Source organism: Leiobunum rupestre, chromosome 5 (genome assembly GCF_980474605.1).
Source record: "Leiobunum rupestre chromosome 5, qqLeiRupe1.1.hap1, whole genome shotgun sequence".
NCBI lineage: Eukaryota > Metazoa > Arthropoda > Arachnida > Opiliones > Sclerosomatidae > Leiobunum > Leiobunum rupestre.
The window spans coordinates 6,084,454-6,101,284 of NC_143388.1; the positions used below are offsets into that span (position 1 = coordinate 6,084,454).

General features: G+C 33.7%; 1 protein-coding gene across 3 annotated transcripts in view; it reads right to left on the bottom strand.

The window, feature by feature from the left end:
* LOC149943402 (uncharacterized) overlaps positions 1-16,831 on the bottom strand; it is a 118,156-nt gene that overhangs the window by 64,435 nt on the left and 36,890 nt on the right. Inside the window, exon 1 of one of the 3 annotated variants that reach the window (XM_090175310.1) lies at positions 3,742-3,953. The exons of the other annotated variants lie outside the window; for them this stretch is intronic. The gene's annotated coding sequence lies outside the window, so the exon portion shown is untranslated. Of the gene's footprint in view, positions 1-3,741; positions 3,954-16,831 lie in introns of those variants that run through there. 3 annotated transcript variants of the gene reach the window in all.

Consider the following 16,831-nt stretch of genomic DNA (forward strand, 5'->3'; position numbering starts at 1 on the left):
TTACCTCTTAGTGGAGCGGTTTTATAATCACCGTGTCTGTCTGTGGGTCTGTAGGTCTGGGCGTACGCATTTTTGGGGCAAAGTGTAGTCACCGCGTTCGCAGTTACTTGGAATTGGGTGTAGTATATTTTTTCCCCCCGATTTCCGTTAGTATCGAGCTGGATTCGAGCCCGAGCCCTCCTGCTTATTTTCCCTTGTGTGAATAAAATTTGATACCAAATTTATATTTCAAATTATAGAAAATGACAATCGAAAAAGTGTTATATATTTGATCCAATTACAATGTAAGAAATTCAACTTTATTCCAATTTAATCAGAATTATTTCATCCAAATAGAATTGTATTCAAGGGTAAACTGTTTATTATCTACTCAAAAATATTGGCAGATAATTGAAGAACTTGATTTTTCTCGTAAACACGTTTAGGCTATACTTTATTGTAAGTCATAAGAAAGCAATTTAACATTTTATTTCTGTTGTCGATTTTAAACAATATCTTAATCGTTTTCGCTACCCGGGTAAAGATTAAATACTGGTGAAATGGTTCGATGATAGTAGCTATAAAATTTGTAGAATCGATAGCTTCTGTTTAAGCAATAAATCCAGTCAGGCTACGGAAAAGTTCCCTTCTTACATATTTCTTCTAAATCTAAAGTTCTTGGAACCATGACTCTTAAAACTTTATAAGGATCGCGATTTATTGGTCTGTCGGGACCACCAGCCCAAATTGACAGTACCTGGCGTATACTCGGCCCATTGCGGGAAAATGGTTGCCAGTCTGGAAACAGAACGTTGCCTCAAGGCCTCGCCTTTGGCGGCGCTAGTTTGTCAGTCGCGAATGGGCTATAGCACCGCGCATCCTTCCCCCGCAGTTGGGCTTCTCCGGAATAGCCTAGGGTATGGCTTTAACTCACGAACCAGCGTAAAAAGTTCCATTCACCAATATTATTTTGAGTAATGAGGTGAGAGTCCCTGGGAGTTGGGCTGCACCCGCTCGCGTCCAGCTCTTTCTCAAGTTCCCGCGGAGACTTTTCGCTCTCAGTTGACACTTTGTTCCGCGAGAGTGGTGATACACACTTTACCCTCACCCCCACTTAGTACCTTAATGTCGAGTGACTCGGGGTACCTTTGGGATTTGCGTTCCAAAGCCTGTAGCCCGCGACATTTCTGTTAAATCATGTCGTCTATTTCGCCTGGAGGTTTCGGTTATTTTTAAGAGACTAATGAAATTAGGGAAAATGTGCCCATCCAGTTTTTGAATATTTATAGGCGTGACCCAGATCTTTCCGCGTTATTAGTTTCGCTTACAATGAGCTCGATTATCATTATTATTTTTGAGAATTTCAATATTTTCAAGGCTTTCAGTCCTTTTTCGTATGAACTCAATTAATCGTAACGAATTTAAAATTAGTTCATTTCGAAAATGTCAAGGATTAGTCTTTCAAAAGAGTTGCTTTTGCAATCGTAAGAATGTGGATAAATTTTATTAATGTAAAATTAAATCTATTTGCACTGTAAAACCTAGAAACAGCGTAATATTTGTTTAATTTCCACTATAGTTGGGTATAACAAGAATATAGATTTCACTGTTTCAAAGACAGTCATTGTTAATGTCCTTTACAATTGTCAAGAATGGGAAATTTCGTAAATTTAATTCAAAATGTAGTTAATTAAATTGTTTCTCGGAGCCGATTTTCGTTCCAATATCAAGGTATTATAGCGTGTTTGAAACTTGAAATTCGTAGACGAGCTCCAATATTGTTACGCGGGTGTTTGGCGCATTTGCAGCGGCCAATTCCGAATAAGCCTTTATAAGCAACAAAGGAAATTGGAGCGAGACCAGTAAAAATAAGGGAAGTAAATCAGCTTTACGAAATCTCCTTAAATATAACGTCTTGGGAATTTATTAAAGCTAAATCCCATTTCACTTGACAGCGTCTCGAAAAACAGGGAGTTTTTGGTCTATCGCAATTTATACGATCCACTATTTTAATAATCAAGCATTTACATATTTTATATTCGTATAAAACGTACTTTTAAATCATATTTATTTATTTGGAAAGTTAAAGCGTAGGACGTCTTCTAAAGTTTTAATATTTAATAAATTAAGTCATATTATTTTAAATTTAGTAGTGTTATGTCATATATTTTAGAATTTAATAATGTTATGTCATATATTTTGAAATTTAATAGTGTTATGTAATATATTTTAAAATTTAATAATGTTATGTCATATATTTTGAAATTTAATAGTGTTATGTAATATATTTTAAAATTTAATAATGTTATGTCATATATTTTGAAATTTAATAGTGTTATGTCATATATTTTAAAATTTAATAATGTTATGTCATATATTTTGAAATTTAATAGCGTTATGTCATATATTTGGAAATTTAATAGTGTTATGTTATATTTTGGAATTTAATAGTGTTATGTGTTATATTTTAAAATTTAATAGGGTTATGTGTTATATTTTGAAATTTAATTGTGGCATGTCATTTTGAAATTTAATAGTGGTATATCACATGTTTTCCAACTTAATAGTGTTATATCACATGTTTTCCAACTTAATAGTGTTATATCACATGTTTTCAAATTTAATAGTGTTATATCACATGTTTTCCAACTTAATAGTGTTATATCACATGTTTTCAAACTTAATAGTGTTATATCACATGTTTTCAAACTTAATAGTGTTATATCACATGTTTTCAAAAGTAAAAGGGTTATTTATATCAGATATTTTCAAATTTAATAGAGTTATGCCACATGTTTTCAAAAGTAATAGGTTTATATCAGTTTTTATCAAATTTAATAGTGTTATGCACCATGTTTTCAAATTTAATAGTGTTATGCCCCACGTTTTCAAATTTTATAGTGTTATTCCCCATATGTTTTCAAATTCAATAGTGTTATATCACATATTGGAACGAAAATCATAGACAGACGGACACGGAATGCAAATTCGTAAGATAGGTCGAACGGTCGCACCTGCTAACTCACGAACCATAAACTTCCTTCTTTTAAAAAATCCTAAAAGAGAAAAAAAAACCGTTCTCTTCGAGACTGGGTAATATATCCGTGGACCTCTTTTACCGTGTTTCCCGTCAAGATTTCTAGTAGGCACCCTTTTTTATCTCAGTTTTTAGGCCAAAAAAGCCGAAATTCTTAGAGACCATCCAAAGGCTCTCGTCCTATCAGATAGAGAAGGAAACGATGTGGAAAATCAATTGTTGACCCTCTTTTTGCCCCCTTCACCGGCTCCCCTCTTGCTTACTAAGCCTTGGCACAACACCACCCCCTCTTCATCCCCCCCCCGACAAAGTGGAATCGTTTTCGAACTTTTTTATTTTTAAAAACTGTAAGCCATATATAAAAATTCCTTCACAAACATCTTGAAAATAATGCTTCTTAAATTTTTCCTTATTTTATACTCGCGCGGTAAATAGTAAAATAAGTTCAAATTCCATCGCACGTCTAATATTTGGCGCGTTAAAAAATAAATTTACTTTAGCATCGAATTGGGAAGTATAAAGAAAAACATTTATTATCTGAAAACAATATGGTTTATCCGGAAGACGTTCAATATTACCTAGTAGCTATTTTAACAAGTACGTTAAGAAACGCGTGGTATAGGCAAATAGATGATTGATAAATTTAGATTTTAACTCGTTTAAAATACATTACGAAGTTTATCAAGCGGAAAAACTAAATTCCATTATTGGATAAAATATCCTACCTTTAATTTTTCATAGTCGTTTCACGAGAGTAAAATTTCACAATCCATTCAGTTGAACCGAAGTAATCGTTGATGATACGTAATACACTATTCTCGTCACCGTCACTATACCGGTGTATGATTACGAAACGAAATTTAGCCGTCAACAACCGGATTCTAGAATTCAATAATATTATCTTAATTTTAAAATGAGGGTTTCTTCAAAATATCTGAACTAAGACGAACGACTCGAAAACAGAGCGACTCTCGCGAATAACCGTTCGTTCGGCTCTCAGTTTGCCAACTGGCTGAGAGAACAGGCGGTTGGTGTAGGAGTAGAGGGAATCGTCGGGAGGGGATGCGGAGTTGCAAAGCGGGGGAAAACGGCAGTATATTACGGATCCTGTACCGTATAGCCGCTGCCTCATTCCGGGGGATCCTCCGCCAGCCGTCGAATGGAGGAAAGGTTGGGCGCACTGTATGGTTGGATTAAAGTCCCTATTGTTTGGGTTTTGTCGGAGTCACCTAGCGGACAGGAAGGGAAACTGTCTCCGACAGAGGCGACAGCGGCCCGAGATAGCCGCGAGGGGGAGAGCTCGCGCTTATGACGTTTCTGAAATTCAACTTTCGGGCTTTGAGGAAGCGTCGGAAATAGATTCGAATGAACCGGGCAAAGGGGGAATGTAGATTTCACCGCAATGCGTAGGTGTTTGACGGAGAAAAGGTTATCGCATCAACTGGCGGCTCTGATTGCTCCCGAAGAGAACATCTTATTCTATAGAAACGCTTTAACCCGACAATATAAATTTCAGACAACAATTCTAAGTGTATTTTGGTTTTTTTTTTGTTTGTTTGGGTAATATACCCGAAATAAAACAGGTGTAATACGTAATAACTGGTCGGCCTTGAGTTCATTTGTAATAGAAGTATAAGAATTTAGGTTAAAGATGGGAAAATCCGAGGGGTCGGACACTTGCCATTATTTTGTACGAGGGGTAAGACACTCTGCGACTTGGTGTACACTGCCGTACATTTAACAGTGCTAAATTCACGAACTCGGTGTATAGATTATCTGAGACTGTCTTACCCCTCGATTTTGTACGGGATTTCGGGATTTCGTATAGATTTTGTCGATTTTATCATTACTTTTTGAAATGATTTTGGGATTTCAATGTTAATTTACCTTAGAGAGAGTTAAAATATTTTGCGATTTTAGACAAAGTGTACGGGATTTTGGTAAATGTCCGACCCCTCGGGAAAATCCTATTACCTTGTTAATTTCATATTGTTGCTGGTGTAAGTGATGACTGAATATTTATAATTTTTGTAATTACGTTATTTCGAATCACACCCAGATTTTAATGTGTCAAAATGCATTTTGACATTTTAGTGTAAAATTAATTAATTCTGAGATTTTTGTACCTCGTTTTATCACTATAACCACCATTTTATGAGTTTTTTTACTCTTAGGGGAAAAAACATGGGTGACGTGATGTAATTTGCTATTGTAATTACTCTTTAGACAAGCTAATAAATGTTAATGGTCGTGTTCCGTTGTCTGGGAAGTCGAGACGGTTCTTGAGGAAATGTAACTGCTGTTACAATATCTTTGAAGGGAGTTCGAGAGCATTTACTTATTCTCGAATCTTCTTCGCCTTGTTTTTGTTAACTCGAAACTGAGCAAAGGCCCTGTTGTTATACTCGCGAGAGTATAAACAGACTCGAGACTCTCATTATGAGGACTGCGGCCCAGCCGAAGCATTAGGGAAATTACCAGTCGGCTCCACTATAGAAGACCGAGTTCTTGTTTAAGAAAAACATGCTACAAATGAGCGCGTGTGTATACCCGATGCGGGTATGTAATTATACATTTTGTCTGGGACTTGGGCTTTTTCATTTATTTTGATAGACCCTCAACCACATCAGCTGTCTCGCTCTCTGATAAATACTTAAAAATTGCGACTGACCTTCGGTTCTCTATAAGGTTACAGCCACAGGATCATATTATTTATAAATAAATAAATATCTTCAAAACCATTAGCCTTATTTTTTTTCGGCGGCATATTCTATTTCAGAATATCAGATATTTTTATATCGATGGCTGGGCTAGAATTACCTCTGGTTTATGGGCAGACAGTTATGGCCAGTTTAGCCCGTTACTCTGGCGTAAACATGTTCCCATGTGGTCCATTTTCCAGAGGGGGTTGCGTTGAAATCCAAAATCCAAATAGATAATTTTTATACTTTTTCGATTAAAATTTAGTCCCTTAAACTGAAGATTATGGGTGATGATTATAGACTTGGGTCATTATATCCAGGGCCACCAAGAGCAGGTGCGATAAAATATATATTCAGAGAAAAAGACATTCTTTTTCAGAGAAACCCGGCATAAGCATACCTCGATTGTTGAAACCAGGGCCCCTAGACTGCACGGGCCCCGGTAATTTGTACCGGTTTCTCCCCTCTCTTGTCTGGCCTGATTATATCTTTTTGCTGGGCTTTGTTTTGGTGAAAAACAAGGTAAATCCACTTAAAATTATGCCCAGATTTTAGTAATAAATAGAAAGTTTATTATATTCGTATCAGGAATGTCTTTAGACCTTGGCTTAAAAATAATCCGCCACCGAACCTTTATAGTCAATGGTAGTAAGTAAACAGTCTTTGTCATCGCTCCAAATGTTCGAGAAGCTTTTTATGAGCGGTTAGCCTCTTTAATCTGCCTTTAATGAGCGCCTTGTTGCCTACAGATGCGTCAAATCTGTTTCTACTTTGTTTTTCGCTGTGACAGCAACAAGCCTAAGCCTTGGTTTCCACTAGCGCGCGTATCAGCGCGTCACGCAACTTTGGTACGTACCAAACGTTTTGAGGCGTGGAAACATAAAAATAATAAACATTAAATTTGGAATTTCAACTGAGTTTCACATAATTGGGGTGCAGGGCTTAGTCTTTATTTAGACTAATAAACCCAGTCAACACAAAAATAAGGATATTGTTAAAAGTTGAGGTAAACAAACAAAAAAATAACAAGGAAAAAATGAATTAAATAGTTTAAATAGAATAAAATTAAAGAAACACCAAAAAAGAGAAAACCAGATATTATAGTACTATAGTAACCTTATTTAAATAAAATTTAAAACGTATTATCTATTAATTGCTCGAGTTTTTATGTGGTCTATTTGTAATGAGTTAAAAAGATTTACACCTTTATGTAAAACGGAACGCAATCTATTGCTTAGTTTTGATTGAATAATTTAAAGGTAATTTTTTACCGAAGGTCGTATAGGGAATTGACATTGAATTTTAATTCGTTATGAATGAGGCTTAATCGTAAGAGCTATTCCGTATATTGTGCACGTGATGTTCTAGAATATTATCAAAAACATTATTTTATTTTAAGCCGCGTATTGACATTCTGAGTATAATAGGTAAATTAAGTTTTTACAATTTCTAGTCAAACAAACGTAGTGTTCGGAATTGTTTATTCATTATCCACAAATTTTTTGATTTATTTAAAAAACGTTGGTAAAAAGAATATCATTTTAACTTATTTAATTATGTTTTTTACGCAACCAAGCATTTATTTGAATAAAAGTGGTATTTATTTCAATAATTGTTTGTTTTATTTAAATAATAGGCTTATTCACTTTCGATTATTTAAACATTTAACAATTTTATTCAACTATTGGTTATTTAAATAAATATTATTTAAATATAGCCGAGCTTATTTTATTCATGGATAAAAATTAACCGACTGCCGAGCACTAAACAAACGATTATTGTCTCATTGATTATTACTTCAGTAGCAAACCAGTCGGGTCAACCGTAAATGTTTTTGACATTTGGCCGAACTGTTAGCATGTCCTAAGCAGAAACCCGGTATTTAACAGTCTAAAAAACATTTCTGTTTGAAAAATGAAGTATTAAGAATTTAAAATTATTCATTACAACTTTGTTTCGCCCCAAAACGTGGGCTTCGACTTAAGCGCCATTGTAGGTAGGGGTTTATGAAAATTCCTTCAGTGTTCCTACAATAATCCTACAAGCTTCTGCTATCGTGACAGATTTGGCCAAATTTTAATAAAAACAATTTAAAAGAAATAACGATATCTCAATGTTGTGGTAATATTTCATTTATAATAGTGTTTTATTAGGAAAATATACTCAATTCACGTAGGTCATCTTATGGATGGCTTTTTAAAAATATTTTATGAAATTGTACTTTTTTCGTTGTTATTAGATCTATATGTAAAGAAAATATAGAAGCATATTAGTCATGGTTTCTACCAAATGTCGGCTAAGCAAAGTCTATTGAATTTGAACGATACTGCAAATCAATTTAAGGGCGTACAAGTCACTTAGCCTATCACCAGCATGATATAAATTTGCATGATTAATAAATTTGCTTTGTTTTCAATTCCCAGACTCGTTCACACCGTCTGGAAATTTTTCAGATTTGTTTTAACATTTTTCACGAAGAAGTTTACTGACCATATTTTAGGGTCTTTGTACCACCGTACTCGATCGAACATTTCCGAAATCCGAGAGCCGAGGAAAGACCTATTTCTTATAACAAAAAGTTATCTAATTTTAATGGTATCGCATTCTGTTCTACTTCTAGGCGTCTTTGTGTCATCAGCCAAGCCTCGGCTGACAATGGAGCGTAATAGCCGCGAACAATGCTTGGTAGGGGCGCAACAGGGTAAAGGGCGTTTGGAAGGTCCCGAATACGTCACCCCCGAAAAATGAGCTCGTTCACGCCTGGAATTTAAACGCTAGACTAAGCCTAATAAAGATTCCATTGTTAAGAGGGTTATAATAATAATAATGCAATCGCGAGACCGGCTGTCTATATTATAGTACGCCGACGCCACCGACTTCTACGCTCGTCTTTTCAAAAGACCCAAAAAGTTCCCCGCCAATCTTTTCCCGTATACAACGGGGGTTCATTGATGCTTGAAACAAGATTTATCAAGCGAAAATCGACCGCGTATGGCGGAACCCATTTCGCGATCATCCACGCTACGGGCTATCTCTGTCATCGCGGTTGAATCTCTACGGATTTGCAAAGATAAAGCGGATGGTGGTTGTAAGGCTAGTAGACCATTCCACGTACTATCAACCGACATTGATTCGTGTAAGTCGGAATCGGTAAACGCCCCGCGGCTGTAACGATAACGAACTTGAAAAAGACGCTACGGTTTCTATATCTCCGTCGCGTACTAAACGACGTTATTCTCGTAGGTACCGTTGCGGGTCCAGTCTGCGGCTGTGATTTCAACGCCTATTGAAGGAAATACCTTTTATATTCTTCCTGGAGAGGTTGAGGCCGTGTTTGTAAGGAAGAGGAAAAAATATTTATAACGCTATTAAATTGTGACCGCTAAATACGAAGAGCTTAATTTATTAATACGCTCTCTTTTGTTTTCGCTGTTGAGGTTTACTGAGCGCCTAGAGAAACCCTGGCCGGGGTTGTTACAACTTCGAAGGCGGCTTCCCGGATGACTGACTTTATGGTTTCTGCCTACTCGACCCCGCACGCGGACACCACTTTTAATATAAACTAAAGTATATGGAAATTCAAATAGGCTTTTCTAGAGTGTTTCGATCTCGGGGAGGATCGGAGGGGATATAATCATTCATAGAGAAAGAGAAGCGATACACGTCCAATGGAACAATTTAAACTTTTTAATTTCGAGCCAACGTTCGTTTATTTTGAAAAGCAATAGAGGTCGCTGCCATCCAGGAGCAACAAACACAGCACCCGACACAAGGAGAACGCAATCTAACAAACACAGCAGCCCGCAACCCTACAAACACAGCACCCCACACAAGGAGAACGCAACCTAACAAACACAGCAGCCCGCAACCCATCAAACACAGCACCCCACACAAGGAGAACGCAACCCAACAAACACAGCACCCCACACAAGGAGAACGCAACCCAACTAACACAGCACCCCACACAAGGATAACGCAACCCAACAAACACAGCACCCCACACAAGGAGAACGCAACCCAAAAAACAACGCAACCCGTCAAAATCGTGCATTTTCTTGTGTACATTTTTCATTGGTTAGACGCTTTAGCGCCTGCTGCCGTCGGAGGGGAAAAATTCGGAAATTGTCTTCCCCCTTTCCCGTAAAACGATCAACGTAAAGGCTCGTCCAATGAAATTTGTACACAACACTGCGTTAACGTGTTTAAAGGCTGGCTGCGTTCTCTTTGTGTTTGTTGCTGTATATAGCTGCCATAGTTGAATAGACAACGAAACAAAATTTCGCGTGAATCGTTTCATTTATACATCTCAGCCTTTTGAAAAATCATTTACGAATATTCGCTGTTTGCGACAATTCGATTATTTTCAAACGCCTCCGACATTTTAAATTACATTTTTCCGCGACGAATTTTCTACGAATTGGATATTCTATAAATTATTTTATACTTAACAATATATTTGGCCGAATTGTCAAAGGAAGCGGTTATTGCAATTCATAGGAATTGCCAGTATAAAATAAAGTATTATTTGAAATATTTGGTAAATCTGCTAAAATATAGAAAATTCGCTTTCAAAGGAGCTTCGAAGCCCGACGCGTACAAACGCAATACAGTCTTAAACTGTTTGTAGTTCTTTGAACCGCGTTGACATTTGGAATCTCCGTTAATTCCTCAAATATGTAAACAACGAATAGCTGGAAAACGGAAGCTTTGAACTCGCCAATATTGACAGATTACTGTCTAAAAAACAACAAGTTGCTATTTTCATAAGAGTTAAAAGTTGAAAGAGATTGTACTTCTAAGGTTGCATAAATTTTGTCATTAAACCATGACTAATTGCTGAATACTTGAATGTTTTGAATTACTTATTTCCCTTTTACCGAGGTCGTGACTTTAACAGTAAATATTTGACATTTCACAGTTTCTAATAGATATTTTCAAACACCCATTATTATATATATATTATACGAGCCGTCTGCTAGGGAAATTATGGGGATTGCAAAAAAATAACCAAATTAAAATCATGTATTAGAGATAAAAATTTTATTTATTGGGAACGTTATAATTCATGTCGATTCCCGAGATAAAAATTACCTTTTATACCCATTTCCTAATCAAATATTAGATATAAAATCTAATTCCTGAAAATTCCAGAAATCAAACGATATTTTTCATCCATTACCTAATCGAAAATAAGATATCCATCTTATTCCCGCCCATTCCCGAACTCAAATATATCTTTTCCGTACATTACTTAATCGAAAATAAGATATTAATATGATTCCCACTCTTTATCGAACTTAAATATATCATTTCCATCCATTCCCTAATCGAAAATAAGATATCCATCTTATTCCCGCCCATTCCCGAACTCAAATATATCATTTCCGTACATTACTTAAACGAAAAAAAGTAGATTCCCACTCTTTATCGAACTTAAATATATCATTTCCATCCATTCCCTAATCAAAAATAAGATATCCATCTTATTCCCGCCCATTCCCGTACTCAAATATATCTTTTCCGTATATTACTTAATCAAAAATAAGATATCCATATGATTCCCACTCATTATCGAACTTAAATATATCATTTCCATCCATTCCCTAATAGAAAATAAGATATCCATCTTATTCCCGCCCATTGCCGAACTCAAATATATTTTTCCGTATATTACTTAATCGAAAATAAAATATCAATTTGATTCCCACTCATTATCGAACTTAAATATATAATTTCCATCCATTCAATAATCGAAAATAAGATATCCATCTTATTCCCGCCCATTCCCGAACTCAAATATATAATTTCCATCCATTCCCTAATCGAAAATAAGATATCCATCTTATTCCTGCCCATTCCCGAACTCAAATATATCATTTCCATCCATTCCCTAATTTAATATAAGATATCAATCTGATTCCCGTCCATTCCCGCGGTATTCCTATGTTTACCGTGGTAAATTGTAAAAAATCATGTCTCTGAAGGTACCATGAAATAAGACTGCGGCAATGACTATAAATCAACTAGTGTAAATATTGAAATAAATATACTTCTAAATAATGATAATAGCCAACGAAATAAATTGTAATGAACCAAACTGCGTGTTCTTCGAAGCCGATGTACAATCGTTGAAACAAGATTTCATTAAAAATTAACAAAACATTTCATTTTTTTCTGATAAAAGCCTTTATGATCATCAAAGAACTATTATCTTTACTCAACAACGCAACGTTATCGATAAAGCGACAGACTGGGAATATTTAATAGAGAAAATCCAATCATTGATAGAATTTCGAAAATATCGTGATGGGAATTTTTATTTCGTTACAAACGGTATACGGTATTTCATTTATGCGCGCTAACGACCCGCGGCTTTGATTTCTTCCGTTTTCAATTAAGCGTCAGCTAGATTTATCTTGTTCGCTTATTTCCCGAAAAAAACCGTTAAACTCTCGATGAAGTAAAGGAAAATAGAAACCATTAGGCAAGCATCGGCTCCTCCGATCGGTATTGTGTCCTTATTTACTTTTTTCCTCCGTTCGTCAATCGGAAAACAATAAGAGAAAATGCTTTTTCCTGTCTTTTCAATCTTGTGTCTGGCCTATAGACGGAATATCGAAAGCCCCGAATCAAGCGGAGTTCTGCCTGACAGACAGATTGCGCTAACCTTCTTCAATCGATTTTACCCAGTAAGAAATCACCATTACGTTTACTTATTCAAGGATTGTCGTAGTCGACCCTCGATTCGGAAAATTTATATATCGATTTTTTTACTTCAATTTTAAACATCGAAAATTGTTTAGTTCTATTATCCATTTTAAGAATTTATATTTTAAATTAAATTTTTTTAAAGCAAAGAAATATTTTTCGATAGGTATATGAAATAATTATTTTATATTTAACTTAGCTAGTAAATAGTAAGTAATATACTATAGAGACAGATACTTCATGGTTTAAAATAAACTTTTATTAAAAAGAATATTGGGGAAGCTTTTCGAGCCCACTCGCTTCTTTTCAACCCAGATAGAAAAATTTTGCGTTTATTATTTAACTTAGCTGTTGATCATACCACATTCAATAAAAATGCCTTGTTCCAAATTCCAAATTTGTATTCAGCTGGAATCGTACTGAATTTAATTCTGTTTGGAAAAAATAATTTTGATCAAATCGAAATGAAGTTAAATTCCATGTATTATAGTTGTATCAAATATAACACAAATAGGATTTTAATTGAAGTCCAATTTGTCCAATTTTGGAATTAAATTCACGATTTTCGTAAGAGTTAAATTTTTAGCTTTCTTTGCATTTGCTTTATTTACAATGCAAGTTAGCTTATTCCAGCAATTAAAAAAATCATTGAACTCTAGTCTGAAGGAAATGTGATTCAAAATATTCTATGAAAATACAGAAATCGATGATTTCCCCTAAAAAGAGTATCAAATAACTTGAGTTCTGCATATACATATATATTTTTATCTTGGCAGAAATCTATGGGGTACTCTCTGGTGCAAAAATTTCAAAATGGATGTTTTGGTATTTCGCCGATAACATATATCTTATTTTAGCACTCAATAAAAGATTTCTTAGAGCCTGATGTCGGCAAAAGTGGCAGCTCTTAAGATTTATTTATAGTCAAGAATTTTATCTCTTCCAAAGAATATAAAGCTCGCGATTGCAGTAACAGTAAACAATAATTTTAAGATTATTACGTAATTATACGTATTTTACTTTAAATATTGTCGGAATTAATATATATGGTCTGCATGGTAGTTTAGGTTGTGATAAATAAATATATATTTTTTTCATTTATCTTTGGACTAATAGTAAAGTTTGAAATAATAATTTGGTTAAAAAACCAAGTTTGAAAAAATAATTATGTTTAAGACCTAAATTTCAAAATACCAATTTAATTTAAAACCGAAATTTTCAACTAATAAATTAGTTTAAAACTGAAAAAATAATTAAGTTTAAGACCTTCATTGTTAAATTATAATTTAAGAAAAATAGTAATCAGCTAAGCTAATTCCCATGGCACCACCACGGGCCTAAGTCATCATGCAATAGTTAAGTTTAAGAGATTTCTTGTTAACTATTAATTTAGTTTAAAACAAAGAATTAAGTTTAAGAACTTTATTTTGAACCAATATATTAGTTTAAAACCTAGACTTTGAACTAATTTATTAGTTTAAAACCTAGACTTTGAACTAATATATTCTTTTAAAACCTAGACTTTGAACTAATATATTAGTTCAAACCTAGACTTTGAACTAAGAATTAAGTTTAAGAACTTTATTTTGAACTAATTCTTAAGTTCAAGAACTTTATTTTTAACTAATAAATAGGTTTAAGACCTTTATTCTGAACTAATAATTTAGTTTAAAACCTCTATTTTGAACTACTAATTTAGTTTGAAACCTAAACTTTAAACTAATAAATAAGTTAAGGACCTTGATTTTGAACTAATAAATAAGTTAAGGACCTTGATTTTGAACTAATAATTTAGTTTAAAAGCCAAACAATGAACCAATAATTTTGTTTAAACCTAAACTTTGAACTAATAATTAGGTCTTAGACTACATTAAATATAAGGTTTTGTCTATGTAGTCTCATTATTTTTAATGACAATTTGTCAAGAATAAAATTAGTGTCGTACTATTTTACGATCGTAATTCGCATTTCGGAAACGAAAGATCCGTTTGATTAAGTATCGTAAGCAAAACAAATTGCTCAACCTTTTGTTCAGCATTGAAATTTCAAGATTGGGTTCAGGCTGAAACCATTAGCTTGATCGTAGGCGTCGATCAACGTGATTCATACTGTTTTAGTTAAATTATTTCGGAATATTCTCAATTGGAGACTAACGCTCTCTAAGATCTGCTTAGTTCATTTCCCTTTCAATGTTTTGGTAATTCTTTTGGGAGAGTTAGAAAAAACCGTAGTGGATTTTTGTTCTGTGGGCTCGCTCCATCGCTCACGACGAAAAGAATGATTGCATATATCCTCATTGTTGAAGCTCGCGTTCTCAGCGTAACATTTCTTAAGGAAAACCGTTTTTTTGCCGTAATGATTCAGATATGAATAATGAGCTAGAACGAAGTACTTCGGATTCTATTATAATCAAATTTGCCTGGATGTCGACAATAGTAGTTTTTCCAAATACAATTTTCCATTAAGTATCCCTCCAACAATTGCTCTCGTTAAATTGCTTAATTTCTTCGAATCCAGGAATAAGGAAACTATTTTATTTAATGTTTTTCTTTCGAAAATTGCAAGGTTGTTTTACCTAAAGTTTATCGGTACCCTGCTAAATATAATTTCAAACTCATAATATTATTGCCTCACATTTGTCGGATTTTCATACAGATTCATAATGGGAAAGATATATTATATTATATCTTATTTTATTTTATAGTATTTCCTTGATTTTTCTGGATTTTTAAATAAATGCGCCTTTATAATTTAATCTAAATATATTTAGCAAACCAAATGATATTTCGTTGATTTTTCTGGATTTTTAAATAAATGCGCCTTTATAATTTAATCTAAATATATTTAGCAAACCAAATGATATTTCGTTGATTTTTCTGCATTTTTAAATAAATGCGCCTTTATAATTTAATCTAAATATATTTAGCAAACCAAATGATATTTCGTTGATTTTTCTGGATTTTTAAATAAATGCGCCTTTATAATTTAATCTAAATATATTTAGCAAACCAAATGATATTTCGTTGATTTTTCTGGATTTTTAAATAAATGCGCCTTTATAATTTAATCTAAATATATTTAGCAAACCAAATGATATTTCGTTGATTTTTCTGGATTTTTAAATAAATGCGCCTTTATAATTTAATCTAAATATATTTAGCAAACCAAATGATATTTCGTTGATTTTTCTGGATTTTTAAATAAATGCGCCTTTATAATTTAATCTAAATATATTTAGCAAACCAAATGATATTTCGTTGATTTTTCTGGATTTTTAAATAAATGCGCCTTTATAATTTAATCTAAATATATTTAGCAAACCAAATGATATTTCGTTGATTTTTCTGGATTTTTAAATAAATGCGCCTTTATAATTTAATCTAAATATATTTAGCAAACCAAATGATATTTCGTTGATTTTTCTGGATTTTTAAATAAATGCGCCTTTATAATTTAATCTAAATATATTTAGCAAACCAAATGATATTTCGTTGATTTTTCTGGAGTTTTAAATAAATGCACCTTTATAATTTAAGGTACCAAATGATTGCGAATATTAATTTGAAATTCATAATTGTATTGTTACACGTTAGCGATTTTTCATATACATTCATATTGTTAAAAATATTATATTAAATGTACTATTTAGGATATACGCATTGATCATTTAGTAAAATTATTCATATATAGACTAGTAAAATACGCCAATTTTGTTTTTAACAATTCGAAGGGATTTCTAAATCATTTAAAACGTGTAATAATGATGAGATTTTATCAAAACCAATTTCATTGCATCCTCAAAAATTTATTAGTAGCTAATTTGAAATGAGAACGCAATTACGAATGATTTTAAGAGTTCAAAGTACTTCGTGCAAGTATTGGCATCTTGGAAGTACCCTCGGGAAAGGAACCAAATATAACGGAAATAAGTGAGAACAAAACCCGGGTGGTAATGTGGTTGAAGGTGGATACCGGTAGAGGTTTTTGATCTGAGAACTGTGCTTTCTTTTTCTCTCTTATCCTCTTCAGAATGAACTTTGAAGAGGCCCCTTTTCCCCTTCAAAATTTCCAAGTTTCTCACGTTTCACGTTAAAAAGAAAAACTGCAAAATTCTCGCGAGGAAGTTTGCTTAGGTAATGGAACAATGAATTCGCACAGTAAGAAAACCTTCTTCCTATCATCTCTATTGTTTTTACTCGGGAGCCCACGGGACTCTTCTAAGATTCCAATTTTCAAAGATTGTCTTTGAGGAAATGTATTTCCTTTCGTGGCCGTGGAAAATATGTCTCTAAAATAACGGTTCGTTTAAGACGTACCCAACCACAATTTTTGGAGAAATTTAATCGGGTACGTTCAAACTAATCGCTCCAACAGTGCACCATCTTGTACTGAACTTAACTGGCAA